Source organism: Myxocyprinus asiaticus, chromosome 9 (assembly GCF_019703515.2).
Source record: "Myxocyprinus asiaticus isolate MX2 ecotype Aquarium Trade chromosome 9, UBuf_Myxa_2, whole genome shotgun sequence".
NCBI lineage: Eukaryota > Metazoa > Chordata > Actinopteri > Cypriniformes > Catostomidae > Myxocyprinus > Myxocyprinus asiaticus.
Window position 1 is genome coordinate 34,698,699 of NC_059352.1, and position 12,574 is coordinate 34,711,272.

The window sequence follows — 12,574 nt, forward strand, 5'->3', positions numbered from 1 at the left end:
CAGGAGCTTCGGGCACCCGCGCCTTATCCACCTGGGGGATTCCTGAATAGCCCCTGGCCGCCCGACCATAGAAGGTAGTGAGGGCAGGGGAGCTGAGAGACCAGGATCAGGTCGTGAAAGGTGTCCTTCACGATCTTGTCAGCTCCTCATGCACCTCCGGGAAGAAAGGAACCGGGGCCGGGCGCGGCCGTGAGCGGCGGCCGTGAGCGGCGCTCCGAGCCGAGGAACCAATTGTCGAGCCGCTAGGGTTCAGGGGAGAGTGGAGGGTTGCACTCTAACCCGACATTCGCGGCTGCCCGGGCAAGCATGTCAGCCAATTCCACATTGGCCTACGACTTGGCAACCGTACCTGAGGGAGGAAGCCCAGCCGAAGCCTCCACGTCGGACTGAACGAGCCCGCTCTCCGATGCTGCATTCGAGAGCTCATCATCTTTCCGGGCCCCGAATAAGAGATCGAACTCGCCCTGAGACGAGTCAGCGGTCTCATCTGAGAGCCCGACCGAGGCAAGCGAGCGTGCTGAGGAATGGGAGGTCCGTGGGGGGATACCCGGTGGAGGTGCTCCCAATGAGGTCCCCAAATTGCCCCCAGTGCTAACCGCCGCAGCCTCATACCCGTAGGTAGAAGGACCGAGGAGGGGAGCCGTTGGGGTGGCTTGCTTTCTTACGAAGGCAAGCTGTGACCGCAATGTTGCCTTTGGTCATGTTCTCGCAATGAGGACAAGACCCATCCACGAACGATGTCTCCGCGTGGGCAGCGCCCAGACACGTAAGACAACGATCGTGGCTGTCAGAAGCCGAGTTAAACCTTGTTAAAATCCTTAAAATAGCATCTACTTCCACCTTCTTAAAAAAAAACTTAGAAAAAAATAACACTTTATTTCAGTGTCCTTGTCACATATGTTACATGTACTTACTGTTGTAATAACAGTAAATTATGCATAATTACATGCAACTAACCCTAAACCAAACCGTATTCCTAACCCTAACCTTGTAGTAAGTACATGTTGTTAATTAATATTACTCAGAACTTAAATGTATAAGTACACTGTAACAATGACACTAAAATAAAGTGTAACCAAACTTAATATGCAAATATTTTTCATTTCAAAAGTTGAACTGCAGAATGGAAGCTTTTTTCAGTGTAAAATCCATTCTCAGTGTTTATGAGGTTTTAGAGGCTTTAAATGTGGAGGCTTCCAAGTTTCACACTTGTGTACTGTAGGAGTTATGCTTTACCGTGATTGGCTCTAAACTATTTGTGACGGTCAAATCCTCCTCGCAGATACATGCCTTAAACTCAGATTTTAGGTGAGATCAGAGCCTTCTGGCAATACTGAACACTGTTTCAGCTTAAACATCTATATGAAGAAACAATGAGCAAAACAAACTGGAGTGGAGGGGGACTATAAGCTTAAACAAATTAGTTTATATTGGCCTTAAGAATTCTGAAAATATGTCAAGTTTACAAGGATTGAGGGTTTGGCCCTTTCACCCTCTTTTTTTTCATAGCATCCCCACCTACTACCCCATGTATTACCCCATGCCTACCCCATAACATCCATATGTGCTCTTTTTCCCCCCAAGTAAAAATGACACCATGAAAATATGAGAAATATGATAATTTATTTGAACCCTAACATTAACATACAGCTTTATATGAACTAGCAAAATGTGGCATGAACAAATGCAAAACAAACAACAAAAAAAAACTAGAAAACATCAGGACCCTCCTCAAGTAAGTGTACCCTAAAAGAGGGACAGATTGACAGAAAGAGAGAGATAAGAGGGGGCACAGACAATGACACATATGGTTAGTTAGTCAGATAGATCTCAGAAATCTCAGACTGAAGACATGAATGGTAACTCTGTTAAATGGTAACAACATTTGGAACATACCTTAGAAACAATTTGCTTGCTTTAGGGCCCGCTCTCTTCTTCCCCCATCTCTGTCAGATGCAAGCTGCAGCCATCTTTTTATGAACTTTTCAATGTCTCTGTCCGACGCACTGTCAGTACTTGCATTTCTTCGCACAGATTCTTTAAAAAAAAAAAAAGAAAGAAAGAAAGATAGAAAGAAAGAAAAAGAATTGATCGATCAGGTGAATATGGCACAAGTTTGCCTGTTCAAACATGAAGCTGGTTATCCTAACTTAGCATAAAGACTGGAAAAGATGGGAAAAAACTAGAACTTTACAGGGTTATATATAGTCATTTGAGAAAGTAGTCAGACCCCTTCACTTTTGGCAGACTTTATTGTGTTGTAGATTTAATTTTAAATGAATACAATTGACATATTTTATTGTTTCAAAATGACAAAAAAGAAAAGGCCCATAACAAAAGTTTGGGCACCCTGCATGGTCAGTACTTTGGCAAGTATCACAGCCTGTAAATGGGTACAGCTTACAGCTATTTTAGTAATCAAGTATTCTACCGATTATTATATCGATTAACCGAGTAATCTGATAAGAAATACTTTTACTTTATTAAAGAGCTGTGTATATTGTTAGAATTGTATCTTTATTTTATTGATATGCCGTATACGGTTCTTTATTGATACTCTTATTGGTTATTTTTCATTACTAAATTGTTTTTATTATTATTATTTACAAATGTATTATTATTTTACACTGTACTAAGTTAACCATCTCCTAGTTCCAGCTTCATATCTAGTATATAGACATGACAGTGTTATCAATCTTCTCATCTAACTCTCGGCAAGAAAGCGTAAATGTGTTTCCTATAATGCTTAAAATCAATTAACACTATGATACACAAATAAAACTTACTGAGGACAACATCTTTAATGGCAAATGTTTCAAAGCCATACTTCCTATTCACTCCGCGCCTGTTAATTTGCTTCGCCAGTTGGTTCGTCATTAGTTTTGACATTATTCTCCAGACAGTTTCTTTTACAGTCAGACCCCCTGCCAGACCTGAAAGACAATATTGTCTGTTACAAATGGTACAGTGTACTCGACTGCAACAGGGCTCGGAGGAAGTCAACCAGGGAACGTTTGTGAACACTACTGGGAATTAATGGCGCATGTCTTCAGCTCAGAGGGGGTGAAAGGCACTATGTCCAAGCGATACACCCGGCTGGCTATCCCGGGCTTATCCGCTTGTATTGCATGCCACTATGCGTTTTTGAGATGGGGGGCAGCAAGGAACCGTGTCTTGTCGGCCTCACCCATCTCAACCAGGTTGAGCCACAGGTGGCGCTCCTGGACCACTAATGTGGACATCGTCCACCCAAGAGACCGCGCTGTGACCTTCGTCACTCGGAGAGCGCGGTCAGTCGCTGAGCGCAGTTCCTGCATCAAATCTGGGGCGAAAATACCCTCGTGCAGTTCTTTTAGTGCCTTGGCTTGGTGGACCTGCAGGAGAGCCATGGCGTGCAGGGCAGAGGCTGCTTGTCCAGCAGCGCTGTAGGCTTTGGCCGTCAGGGATGATGTGAACCTACAGGGCTTGGACGGGAGCTTTGGGCGTCCACGCCAGGTGGCGGCGCTCTGCGGGCATAGGTGCACCGCAAGCGCCTTATAACCCCTGGCCGCCCCGCCATCGAGGGTATTGAGGGCGGGGGAACTGAGAAATCGGGACCGGGCAGAAAAAGGTGCCTCCCACAATTTTGTCAGCTCCTCGTGCACTTCCAGGAAGAAAGGAACTGGGGCGGGGCGTGGCTGTGAGCGGCGCCGCGAACCCAGGAACCAATCATCGAGCCGAGAGGGTTCAGGGGAGAGCGAAGGGTTCCACTCTAACCCGATGCTCACGGCCGCCCAGGAAAGCATGTCCGTCATCCCTGCATCAGCCTGTGACTGGGCAAACGACCCCGAAGGGGTGAGCCCTGCTGAGGCTTCTGTGTGCGACTGGACAAGCCCGCTCTCTGATGCTGCGCTCGAGAGCTCATCAGCTTCATACAGTATGCCTCATTCATCAAAAAATCCAAAGCACGAGAACTCGTGGAGTTGGAAGAGAATATTAAAAGTACAGAGACAGAACTGAAGCGCCGAATGTCGTCTGATGGCCTCAGATAATTGACCCGATTGAAATACAGATATAATTCTATTTTGTCGCAGAAGGTGGAGTTTGGGTTATTTAGGGCAAGACAGTCATATTTTGAGATGGGGACAAAGCAAGGAAGCTTTTGGCTAGATATATAAAGCAGAGAGAGTCTTTTTCTACCATTCCCTCAGTGAAATCTGCTGGTGGTGAAATTTTTTCATCGGCCATTAACATTAATAATGCTTTTAAAGAATTCTATCTTGATCTTTATAGTTCCATGTCTCCGTCTACTGATGAAGATATTAGATACTTTGTAGAACCATTAGATCTCCCTAAACTGATGACTGAGTAAACAAATTTTCTTGATTCTGAGATAACCTTGGAGGAGCTTGACGAGGTAATTAAGGCCCTGCCTACAGACAAGGCTTTGCCGGCTTTGCCGCTGAATTTTTTAGATCTTATGCTACAGAACTGGCTCCACTTTTGTTAGAAGTTTATACGGAATCACTAAAGGATGGAAAGCTTCCGCCAACCATGTCACAAGCCCGGATCAGTCTGATTTTGAAAAAGGACAAAGATCCAAGCGAGTGTGAAAAATACCGTCCAATTTCCCTCATCCAGCTAGACGTTAAAATTTTGTCACAAATTTTGGCAAACCGATTAAGTAAAGTTATGACATCTCTTATACATACAGATCAGGTGGGGCTCATTCGGGGCCACAGCTCCTCTGATAACATTAGGCGTTTCATCAATATCATGTGGTCAGGTGAATGATCAGATTCCGGTCACTGCGATCTCACTTGACACTGAAAAGGCGTTTGACATGGTAGAATGGGATTATCTTTTTAAGATTTTGGAAATATACAGGTTTGGGAATACTTTTATTGGATGGATTAAGTTACTTTATAGACACCTGGTTGCAGCAGTACAAACAAATGGATTAATTTTAGATTATTTTACTTTGGATAGGGGCACCCGGCAGGCTTGCCCTCTTTCCCCATTATTGTTCTGTCTTGCCCTGGTACCATTAGCAGCCACGATAAGGGAGCTGTGGCGCATAAGATTTTGCTTTACGCAGATGATATTTTATTATTCATCTCCGACCCCACTAGATCAATGCCTTGCCTCCACAGAATTATTAATTCCTTTTCTAAGTTCTCAGGATACAGAGTTAATCGGTCTAAATCCGAAGCTTTGGCTCTGACAGCGAACTGCCCAGTAACGGCTTTCCAGCTGGGTGCCTTCCAGTGGCCCAAACAGGGTACTAAGTATCTGGCCATTTTATTCCCAGCAAATTTGTCTGATTTAGTTAGAGTTAATTTTGATCCCCTAATAAAAACGTTTTCAAGCAATGTGTGCAGGTGGGCTTCATTACATTTATCTATGATTGGAAACGTTAATGTTATTAAAAGGAATTATATTCCAAAATTTAACTACCTGCTACAGTCTCTCCATGTAGATGTCCCCCTCTCTTATTTCAAGCAATTTGATAGCATAGCAAAGTCCTTCATTTGGAATGGTAAGTGTCCCAGGTTAAATTTCAATAAGTTAAGGCTCCATCCCCCAGACTCTGAATTAACAGGGAGTAGTACACTGATGCCTCATGACCTTTTCCAAAAGCTACAATCACCTCTCCCAAAGCAACTGCCTCCTTAGGGGGGTGTGTGCTACTCCCAAAAATAGTACAAAGCAGGTGGCGCAGTTGTAAATACCTATAAAACTAAGGTCTGGGGATCCCAAAATGTTGGACCAAATTTTCAAACGATCTCAACACTCTACTTTCATATAGGTCATCGAGTGTAGCAACCCCCCTCACAATCCACTCTGGCCAGTAAAAAGGGGACTTGCCAATACACAATCTTGGGTTCTACCATATGCTCGAGGCAACATTTAAATAAGTGTCCAATTTAAATAATGTGAGTTGAACAATGTCTGAGACTGAACGCATAGTAATAAAACAAAATCTTGGGTAGGCCTAGCCCACCTTTGTCTATCGGGCTATGTAACTTATTAAAATGCAATCTGGGACGTATTCCGTTCCAAATGAAGGACTTCACTATGCTATCAATTTGCTTGAAATAAGAGAGGGGGACATCTAATGGTTCCACAAAATTTCTAATATCTTCATCAGTAGACAAAGACGTGGAACTATAAAGATCAAGATAGAACTCTTTAAAGGCATTATTAATATCAATGACTGAGGTAACAATTTCACCACCAGCAGATTTCACTGAGGGAATGATAGAAAGAGACTCTCTCTGCTTATAATATCTAGCCAAAAACTTCCCTGATGTGTCACCCAACTCAAAGTGTGACTGTCTGAATAACCAAAACTCCACTTTCTGCGACAAAATAGTATTATATCTATATTTCAGTCGGGTCAATTCTCTGAGGTCATCAGCTGACATATGGCACTTCAGCTCTGCCTCTGCACTTTTAATATTTCCTTCCAACTCCACGAGTTCTCGTGCTTTGGATTTTTTGATGAATGAGACATACTGTATGATCCGACCCCTAAGAACCGCCTTAAGTGCCTTCCAAGCCACACCCACAGAGGATACTGAGGACCAGTTGGTCTCCATATAAACATTGATTTCAGTCTTTAACATTTGTTGGAAATCAGGATTTTGCAAAAGGGACACAGTAAGGCACCAACTATATGATTTCTTTTTCTCTATATGTGGCAACATCTCTAAACTCAGCAGGGCATGATCTGAGACTAAGATCACATCCTGTGAAGCATCAATGTTGCTCTAGGGGGTTTACACACTTTTGATTCACTGTGATCAAGGACTGAGTCCATCAAAAGATTAAAGTCTCCTCCCAATATTATATCATGAGGGGTGCCAGCGGTTTGCAGCATCCCTTCAAGATCTATAAATAAGCCCTGATCATCAGCATTAGGTGCGTATATATTAGCCAAAATCAACCTTTGCCCTTGAATTTCAGCTAAAACAATAATGACTCTCACTAATTTATCTTTAGTCTGTTTGAGACATTTGAATTGTAGATGTTTATTAATCAATATAATCAGCTTCCTGCGGGGAGAGATGTGTTTCTTGAAGAAACACTATATTATATTTCTTACGTTTAAGAAAAGAAATAACCTTCCTTCTTATTATGGGGTGCCCCAACCCATTCACATTCCATGTGGAGAGAGATAGTACACTCTATTAACATCTGACATTTTGATATAGTACAAAAAATATATTGTGTGTCAAAAACAAAATTATACAGACCACATTCCCCATTAGTGAAACAATCAAACTCCGAACTTCCCCCTGAACAAAACAAACAGAAAAAAGAAAAACATGCATATTAACCCCGTGCACGACTGCTCCAACCGGCGACAATCCCTCTAAACTCAAAAGGTCCATGAACGCCCACAAGCCCCCATGAAAACTTTGCCCTTTGGATTGCTCAATTTTGCCTTGTGAGGCAAAATTACATAACAGAAAATACTTTGTAAAATAACCCCAGCCAATAGGAAGATTAAACACAAAGAACGTGTAGATTCATTCACAGAACTCTCTCAAAGGTGTGATCTTCCACAAAATAAATTCCAGCTGATATAAAACCGTTCAGATATGTGCAGTGAGCCGGCTGTTATGAGTTCAACAGATGACGTAATAATTCCGTTGTCCTGTAAAAATACTCAACAAAACAAACTACAGCCAGCAGGAGGAATAAGCACAAATAAATGAACAGATTAATCCACAGCTGTTCCAAAGGAGTGTTATTCAATAGAACAAGCTCCAGCCGCTAGGCGGAACCAATACAAAAAGAAACAAAACCGGCATCCCGGTTCCCCGGATGGTCGAGTCAATTCACTCGGAGGCCGAATGAAAGTATATACCATGACTTACACAATCCGTCAACTTTATAAAAGACATCCTTTGTGTGAGCATGTAGATATTTTGCGGTCATCCATAGTGTTCACTCTCAAACTGGCCAGGAACTTCAATGCAAAAGTAATCTTTCATCAATGCAAAAGTTTCTTTAAGGAAAAGTGTTATTCACAAAACAAGCTCCAGCCGCTCAGCGGAGCCAACGCAAAAAGAAAAAAGAAACCAAAATGATGCCCAGCTTCCTCAAAAGCCAGAGTAAGTACAGCAAGTCGACCCACTCACATGAGAAACACGCAATGGTTTACTCACCCATTGATTCAATAAAAGACATTGCCTGATTGGGACATGTAAATACTTTGCGACCGTCCTTCGTTTCTATTCTCAGCCAGAATCGATCGGGGCCTATCTCCCTAAGCAAATCTGTGAGCTGGGACTCTGTGAGCTCGCTCGATTTCCAGCTTGTGGCCTGTTATGTCGAGCAGACTCGGGAAAAGCTCATCTAGGAATTTCACCATATCTCTGCCCTCCTCATGCTCAGGAATTCCAACGATTCGAACATTATTCCTGCGGCTTTTATTCTCAAGATCTTCAAGCTTTTCAAGATGTTCCAAATCAATTTTGGTCATGGGTGGATTAGCGGTTAATTCCCTCTCCGAACACCAGTCACTCTTGTAACTAACTCGCCGATCGATTGACGTATAACAGCGAGACGCCATGCAAGAAGCAGACATGTGAGCGACGAGCTCTGCGCACTTTGCTAAATTTTTAATTCTTTTCATGTTATAATCTGGTGAAATTTGATACACCCAGTTACACTTTTGCTCTTTGAGGCAAAACATGGCAAGGAAGTCAAAATCCTCAGGCTCTGGAGACATTAAAAGCCCCGACAGGCGTACAGATCAGGGACTCAATTTGGATGGTGCAGCGGAAGAGGTGATCCAGCGTCGGTTGTCCAACATGTCGGTGATGTTGTCGAAGGTTCTTGCTGACTTGGAGGATCTCGCTGTAATACGTTGATCGTTACAGCGATGGAAAAAATTATTTGAGATAGTTACAAGAGTGACTGATGTTGAGAGACAAATCGATTTTGTGGAATCTTCGGAGAAGGAATTAACCGCTCGATTCTGGCCAGATTTCTGAGATCATCCGATAAGGATCTTGTGTTGCGCCAGGCGAGGAGCAAAGGGAAGCTTTCAGAGTTAATTTTGATCCCTTAATAAAAAAGTTTTCGAATAATGTGGACAGGTGGGCTTCATTACTTCACACACTTATCGATGATTGGGAAGGTTAATGTTATTAAAATGAATTGTATTCCAAAATTCAACTACCTGCTACAGTCTCTCCCTGTAGATGTCCCCCTCTCTTATTTCAAGCAATTTGATAGCATAGCAAAGTCCTTCATTTGGAATGGTAAGTGTCCCAGGTTAAATTTCAATAAGTTACATAGGCCGATTGACAAAGGTGGGTTAGGCCTACCCAAGATTTTGTTTTATTATTATGCATTCAGTCTTAGACATTTGGCTCATTGGTCGCTTCCACCTGAGAGAGCCCCTCCCTGGTTTTGTATTGAAAAGGAAGTTCTTGCCCCTATCTTGCCACTGCAAAGCCTTTCGATTAAACTAGCCGGAGAGGTTAAGTCGCACCCAGTTATTTTGCATTTGCACTCGATATGTACAAATGTGTCCAGAGTGTTTAATTCTGATATTTATTTAAACATAGCCTTGAGCATATGGCTGAACCCTAAACTATGTATTAATAAGTCCCCTTTCTGTTTGTCAGATTGGATTGTGAGGGGGGTTAATACACTTGGTGACCGATATGAGAGTGGTGTATTGAGATCTTTTGAAAATTTGATTCAACATTTTGGGATTCCCAGATCTCAATTTTGTAAGTATTTACAGCTGCACCACCTGCTCTGCACTGTTTTTGGGAGTAGCACGCACCCCACTAGAGCGGCAGATACTCTGGGAGTGGTGATTGCTGCTTTTGGGAAGGGTCATGAGGCATCAGTGTATTACCCCCTGCTAATTCAGAGTCTGGAGGACGGAGATTTAAATTCTCTCAAAAGATTATGGGAGGAAGATTTAAATTTGTTATTGGAGGAGGGAGTGTGGGCTAGGATTCTAAAAAACATCAAGTCTGCATCTAGAGATGCAAGGGTTTGCCTTATGCAATTTAAGATTTTACATAGATTTTATTGGACCCCCTCTAAATTGTATAGGCTTGGTCTGAAGGACACGCCCATCTGCTGGCGATGTCATTCTGAAGATGGAGACACCACCCATGTTTTTGGGGGTGTCGTAAGATCCAAGAATTTTGGCTGAAGGTGCAAAGTTTTGTGTGTGATGTTTTGGGCACTCAGGTCTCGTTCTGCCCCAGACTCTGTATTTTGGGAGATGGGGAGGTCATGGATTTGGAGGATAAGTACATGAAGGACTGGGTTTTGACAAGTGTGATGATTGGTAGGCAGGTTATTTTGAGGAGTTGGAAGTCAGATGGAGCACCCTCGTTCCCAGAGTGGTGCGCAGAGATGGGGAGGGTGGCTGCCTTTGAGGAGGGGTTGAGCATAAGGATGGGAGTTAGGGATTTACAATAAGACACGGGGCAATTACTTAGCATTTTTGGGGGAATCTCGAGGAGGGGCGGTGGAGGGAGTAATTTAGAGTTTTTATTTTTTTTATTTTTTATTATTATACTTGATTATTGTATTTTATTGTATTTTTTTGTTGTTGTTTTAGTTTTGTGTTTTTTTTTTTGTCTGTGTGTCTATATTCTATTGACCACAGGGGTGTTCGTGGGGGGGCCAGGATGGGGTGGGAGTTTGGTAGGGGGAGGGGATATAGTGGGGGTTTAATGTTTAAAGTGACTGATTCAACATATATATATATATATATATATATATATATATATATATATATATATATATATATATGTTGTTGTATTTTTTGTGTTAATTTATGAATCAATAAAAATGTTAATAACAAAAACTCACCAGGGCATGATCTGAGACTAAGATGTTTCCAATTGAGCAATCAGCAACAGATGAAATGAGTGACTTAGATATATATATATATATATATATATATATATATATATATATATATATATATAAAATCTATTCTAGAATAAATCTTATGGTATGATAAAAAAAATTTATAGTCCCTACCAGATGGGTTCAAAAGTCTCCAAATATCTATAAGACCAAGATTTTTACACACCCTGTGAAGCATCAATGTTGCTCTAGGGGGCTTACACACTTTTGCTTCATTATGATCAAGGACTGAATCCATCAAAAGATTAAAGTCTCCTCCCAATATTATATAATGAGGGGTGCCAGCAACTTGCAACATCCCTTCAAGACCTATAAAAAAGCCCTGATCATCAGCAAATTGTAGATGTTTACTTATCAATGTAATGACTCCCCTGCTCTTACTCGAGCCAGTACTAAAGAAAACATGTCCACCCCATATCTTCCCAAATTTTTCAGCTTCCTCGGATGGTCAAGTGAATGTTCAGTGAGTCAGATCCACTAGGCTGCAAAGCGAGCGCCACTCAATGACTCACTCATTCCATAGACCCTATGAAGGATATCGCATGTTGGGGACAAGTAAACACTCTACGGCCATCCTTAGCATCTATTCTCAACCTGGCCAGGAACTTCAGTGCAAAGCGACCCTCCGTCGATGCAAAAGTTTCTTGAAGGAGTGTTATTCCACAAAACAGACTCCAGCCGCTAGGCGGAACCAGCACAAAAAGAAATAAAAAAGGTGCCTAGCTTCCTCGGACGGTCAAGTGAATGTTCAGTGAGTCAAGCTCACTTGGCTGCGACGTGAGAAACACATCATGACTTCCTCAGTCCACTGATTTTATGAAAGACATTTCTTGTTGTGGGCATGTAAATATTTTGCGGCCATCCTTAGTATCTATTCTCAATTTAGCCGGGAACATAATTGCAAAAGCGACCTTCCGTTGATGTAAGAGTTTCTTGCATTCCTTGAATCTATCACGTTTCTCTCTTGACGAATTCGCAAAGTCTGGGAACAAGAATATGCTGTGGTTCTTCCGAGAAAGCCTTCCTTTACTCCTCGCCTTGCGTAACATGAGATGTTTATCGGATGATCTCAGAAATTTGGCCAGAATTGATGTCTCCCTCAGCAGATCCCCCAGCTGGAGCTCACTCGATTTCTAGCTTACGACCTGTTATGTCGAGCAGACTCGGGAAGAGCTCGTCTAGGAATTTCACCATATCTTGGCCTTCTTCGTTCTCAGGAATTCCAACAATTCGGACATTGTTTCACCGATTGCAATTCTCAAGGTCTTCCAGTATTTCCCAAACACGTTCCAAATCTACTTTGGTCGCTAGCGGATTAGCAGCTAATTCCCTCTCCGATGACTCCAGATAATCGTTCCGTTTCTCGACGTCCCCATTCTTGTAACCAACTCAGTGAATTTCGTCTCCACGGAAGTGATCGATCGATGTATTACAGCAAGATCCTCTAAGTCTGCTACGACCTTCGCCAGCATCACTGACATACTCGACAGCTGATGCTGAATTTCTCCCACCGCACCGTCCAAACAGAGTCCCTGGTCTGCGACCCTATCAGGGGTATCGGCTTGAGCACATAAGTGTCTTTTAATGTCTCCAGAGCCTGAGGAATTTGAATTCTTTGACATATTGACCTCATAGAACAGTTATGGAACAGCGTGTACTGAATCTCACCGGTTTA

The 12,574-nt window shown here is 42.5% G+C and overlaps 1 long non-coding RNA gene across 1 annotated transcript; it reads right to left on the bottom strand.

The window, feature by feature from the left end:
* Positions 1-1,605: 1,605 nt before the first annotated feature.
* LOC127446068 (uncharacterized) lies at positions 1,606-3,915 on the bottom strand. The gene is made up of 3 exons (XR_007898139.1): positions 2,787-3,915; positions 1,897-2,037; positions 1,606-1,746 (listed from the first exon to the last, which is right to left on the bottom strand). It is a non-coding gene; the product is annotated as an uncharacterized LOC127446068 (long non-coding RNA).
* Positions 3,916-12,574: the final 8,659 nt, after the last annotated feature.